General features: G+C 37.1%; 1 protein-coding gene across 1 annotated transcript in view; it reads right to left on the bottom strand.

Annotated features, from left to right (window-relative positions):
• The window catches only part of LOC133665424 (glutathione S-transferase 3, mitochondrial-like), a 10,480-nt gene extending 5,607 nt beyond the window's left edge, over positions 1 to 4,873 (bottom strand). Inside the window, exon 1 of the mRNA XM_062070711.1 lies at positions 4,726 to 4,873. The gene's annotated coding sequence lies outside the window, so the exon portion shown is untranslated. The remainder of the gene's footprint in view (positions 1 to 4,725) is intronic.
• Positions 4,874 to 5,116: the final 243 nt, after the last annotated feature.

Raw genomic sequence — 5,116 nt, 5'->3', positions numbered from 1 at the left:
GAGCCCGATGCTATCACGTTAGCTCCGTGGCTAAATTGTTTCGCCGATGTATTGCCGTGGAGATAAAAGTCACTGTGAATGTCCATTTCGCGTTCTCGACTCTCATTTTCAAGAGGATATAGTATCCGAGGTGGTTTAAAATACAAATCCGTGATCCACAATAGAAAAAGGAGAAAGTGTGGAATCCAATGAGCCCTTGTACCTAAGTTACGGCCAGAGCGAAAAAAGATACGTCCTGCACTGCACGCTAGTCCTTCACTCTCACGTTCATTATCCACGAATCTTTCATCCTTGCTCTAATTAATGGGGTAATCGTCGCTTTCTCGGAACGAATCTCTCTCGCTGCATTGTAAACAATAGGAAAATGTGAGCAGCCCTTCCTCCTGTGACGTCACGCTAATTCCGGTAAAGGCAAGGCTTTTTTTTATCTGCGACCAAAAGTTGCGAACTTTATCGTCGATGTTCTCTACTAAATCCTTTCAGCAAAAATATGGCAATATCGCGAAATGATCAAGAATGACACATAGAATGGATCTGCTATCCCCGTTTAAATAAAAACAATTCATTTCAGTAGGCCTTTAAGAGGTAAAGAGAAACTGCACTTTTTTGGAATTTTGACATATGCAGCAACATATTGTGTCATTTCTCATTCTATTATTTTGTCAAAATTATTAAGGTCAAGTGGTAAAAAAAATAAAAAATTAATCTACTTGTTTATTTACTGTTAATATCTGGTTATTTTCCGTTTTAACAAGTTCTATCTACACTTCTGTTAAAATGTAATAATCACTTATTCTTCTGTTGTTTGGATGCTTTACATTAGTTTTGGATGATACCACACATGTAGTAGTTACAGGATCATACATCGGTCATATTCAAAGTCCTCATGTGTCCAGGGACGTATTTACTGAGTTTATAAACATAATATACATTTTTAAAAAACCAAAGAAAATGTTGTGACGCCAAAAAATATTGATGTAATCATAGTAGTATCAACTAGATACGCTTTTGTACTTGGTATCATTACATTGTAGATCCACCAATGGCGTTTGTTTATCAATTTTACGCCAGTGAGCTACGGTGTGTAGTGAAGCATATTTAGCTATTCCTCGTCCTGCAGGGATGATACTTGTAAGGAACTTACTTTATTTGTCACCATGGAGGCGAGGATTAGTGATTTAGAAGTAGCTAAACCACTGCCGACTGCCGATGGACTTTAGCCGCTAGCTAGCTAGCCATGTTTTAAAGCAAGTTTCAGTGTTATAACTTCACCTTTATCATTAGTTTTTAGGCCAAATTTCGACCGGTACGTTTTAGAGGCGGTATAGTACCGAATATGATTTATTAGTATCGCGGTACTATACTAATACCAGTATACCGTAGAACCCTAGTTCTAATCATGGCAGACTTGGTAACAAACATCAAAGACAACTTTTTTTGGACAAATTAGGATTCACAACCTTATCTTTTCTAATCTGAATGAATGGAGAATGTACGACTGCTTCTCGAAGCGAGCACGAAGAAGAGGGTGAAACAGAGAGTAAGGTGAATGTGACTCGAAGCTGCAAATGTGGAATTTGGAAACAAGCTACTTTGACATAAATGGTGTGCTTACCCCAAATAAACCAGAAAAAAACTTCCCCGGCCAGCTGGACCAAAGAGACAACTGTCCATCGAGTGAGTCACACTTTATATTGATCATGTGACACTTTATATTGATCATGATACAAGCAGCTGTGCACAAACAAAACATGAAATGTGAGCTAATACTTTACAAATACTGTAATATAATTCTTCATGTTTTTCAGTTAGTACAAGTTGGTGTTTTATTGCATTATGTTGCGCATTACAAACTCAAACGCGTTTCGTGCTGACGTAGAAGCTAGCTTTTCTCTTGCCGTAGTTAACTTTTACGGCTAATGTCAAAGCACGCCGATGTGTTAGTACGCTAGAAAAAGAGTTCCTCAGTGTTCGCTCTTACAATAACGTCACTTCAGTTTGGTTGTTGTACGGTTATTATTGTTGACGGTTTTTGGATGCATTTTTAAAGTGATTTAGAGGTCATTGATTGCACATTGTTAGCTATTTAGCCGATTTTTACATGATAGAATGCATAAAAAACCCAAAAACCTTTTGTCTCTCAGAATGATTGAGAATGATAGGAAAAATTAAATTAAAAAAAGTGCAGTTCCCCTTTAAATGGTGGACATTTATCCATGAAAATATGGAAATGCTGCTGATGGTGTGTTTGATGGAGAAGCAGCTGGAAGGAGATACCGTCGAAGTCCACACTCCAAAGTAAACACTGAACATTATTATGACATTACTTCATAAAACTACTGTAGTTGTTAGCACTACATTATATTGTAAGGTTTTTATACAACATCTCTCATGTAGCGATGGGTACCTTTCACAATGGTACCGATACAGTACCAATTCCCAGAACCCGGGATTTTTATATTATATTTTTGTATGTATATATAATATATTAATATCATCCATATATAATTATAATAATTCCTCCTTAAAGTTTTGTAATCAATCAGAAATATCAAGCAGCTAAAATGTGTCAAACATGGATGAGTGTGAAGAGTGTTTTGCATTTTTCCCATCATGCATTGTAGTTGATTTAAATAGGTCTAATTTTGAAAAATGTATGGTGCATGGACGTTTTTTTATAACATCCCCAAAGTTCAGTGAGCAGGTTGTGTTATGTGTTGTGACCATGTGTGTTGACGTTTTGTGTCGGTTGCCCTTTTTTCGTGCCATGAGTGGGAAAGGTTTTTTGGATTGGTCCATATGACTGTTCAAAGTAAAATGCATGTATAAAATAGGTAAATAACTTTCAAGACAAAGTCTGCCATGCAAACATCAAAAGAAAATTTTGAAAATCAACACTACATTTCTTGCAATTGTGTGCATTTATACACTATATTTTACCTTTAGATGTATTCTCATCTAGCAACCTCTTTTGGCTGTCTCTTTGACACTTATATGTCCCATGTAATGGACCACAGAATTTGTTTGTTTTTTCCGTAGATAATTTACTAACATTATCCATCCATCCATCCATTTTCTACGGCTTGTCCTTCTCGGTTATCATTGAACATGTAATCTAAGATTCTTTAGCTTGCATGCAAAGAACTCAGAAAACATATCCCATCTGCAAACTCTATCCTATAACCACACCCCCTCGGGTAAAATACTTTCTGTGTTGTGACCTCTGTTTACATCGGTCACGTCAAAAATAAACCTTCTCGCTAGCTACTAATAAATACTCTAGAACAGTGGTCACCAACCTAAATGGAGAGGAAAACACAACCAAAAATTGTAGGCTTCTTCACGTGACGAAGCCGGCCTACTTCACCACAGTCTGTAGTCTATTGCCTCCCAGGGTGTGGTGGCAGCGACGAGGTGGAGACGTGATTGGAGACGTGATGGCGACAAGCCGATCACACACCGATCCTTACACCCACCCACCCCCTTCCCCGGTCTGTCCGCCGGAGAGACACCACCTTAACTAACAAATATCTATACTATAGATATATATAGGGCTGCAACTAACAACTAATTTGATAATCGATTAATCTGTTGAATATTACTTTGATTAATCGATTAATAATCGGATAAAAGAGACAAACTACATTTCTATCCTTTCCAGTATTTTATTGAAAAAAAAACAGCATACTGGCACCATACTTATGTTGATTATTGTTTCTCAGCTGTTTGTAAATGTTGCAGTTTATAAATAAAGGTTTATAAAAAATTAAAAAGAGTAGCCTCTGCGCATGCGCATAGCATAGATCTAACGAATCGATGACTAAATTAATCGGCAACTATTTTTATAATCGATTTTAATCGATTAGTTGTTGCAGCCCTAGATATATATATATATATGTGTGTGTATATATATATATTTATTTATTTTTTTCCGCTCATGCGTATTTGGTCGCGTTGCGCCGGCTGACTGAGGGGGGGAGGGGGTCTTAAATGACCATTGTGTGTGTGTGTGTGGACAAGGATAAGGTTAGGTGGGATTTACCCTGGATAACCTGAGTCTGGATAACCTTAGTGTAGAAGGGGCCTCAGTACTCATCTCTACTCTCATCTAAAAAAAAAATGTCTTAGTTTTTTTATTGAGTTGTTTTGGAAAGGCTACGCACCAATTTCAATTCAGTTCAATGGGAGATGTTGATTTGAGATACAAGTGCTTTGAGTTGAGAGCTTTGTCACGGAACCAATTACGCCTGTAAGATGAGGTACTACTATACTACGAATTCGACAGACCTACTTCCTTGCAGTTTCTTCTTCAAATGTGGTATTTATTCTGAAAATACTCTTTTCTAAATAGACTACTTTATATTTTGTGAGTATTAAGACCACTCTAGATGCTCTTCTTAAACAAAGGAGACGAATCCAGCAACTTTGTCTGCTCTTATTGGACACTTTTGGATACTGACGTGAAATCATAAAATGTTTCATATTTAATTGTCAATAATCGAAATTAATCCACAGCAACTTTGTAATTATCGCATTAAACAAAAGGTGTCGTACACTTCAGCAGCATTAAAAATTTAAAAAACTCGAACACTGGGACGATACATTACCACTGACTACATTCAGATGCGTAAAACCTGCTAAATAAGTCGTGCGGTAAAAATAAATGTCGCTTTAAGAAAGCCAAATGTGTCAGCAATATCATTAAAAATAAGTTGTTTTTTTTACCTTTTCGGACGGTGCACGACGGTGATAGCTGTTGAACACACACACACACACACACTCCCTCAAAACAAACGCACTCAAATTTTCCAGACTGACTTCCGCTTTCGTCATCAGCGGTTACGTAACAGGCGCTCACCACAGGGCGCGGTGCAGGCGCGTTTTTTTAATGTATGTACAGTCGTGATCAAAAGTTTACATACACTTGTAAAGAACATAATGTCATGGCTGTCCTGAGTTTTCAATCATTTCTACAACTTTTTTTGTGATAGAGTGATTGGAGCACATACTCGTTGGTCTCAATAAACATTCTTGACGTTTGGTTCTTTTATGAATTTATTATGGGTCTACTGAAAATATTACCAAATCTGCTGGGTCAAAATTATACATACAGAAA

Source organism: Entelurus aequoreus, linkage group LG14, assembly GCF_033978785.1.
Source record: "Entelurus aequoreus isolate RoL-2023_Sb linkage group LG14, RoL_Eaeq_v1.1, whole genome shotgun sequence".
Classification (NCBI taxonomy): domain Eukaryota; kingdom Metazoa; phylum Chordata; class Actinopteri; order Syngnathiformes; family Syngnathidae; genus Entelurus; species Entelurus aequoreus.
The sequence above is the reverse complement of the archived record's forward strand: the minus strand, read 5'-3'. Positions and strand labels throughout refer to the sequence as shown.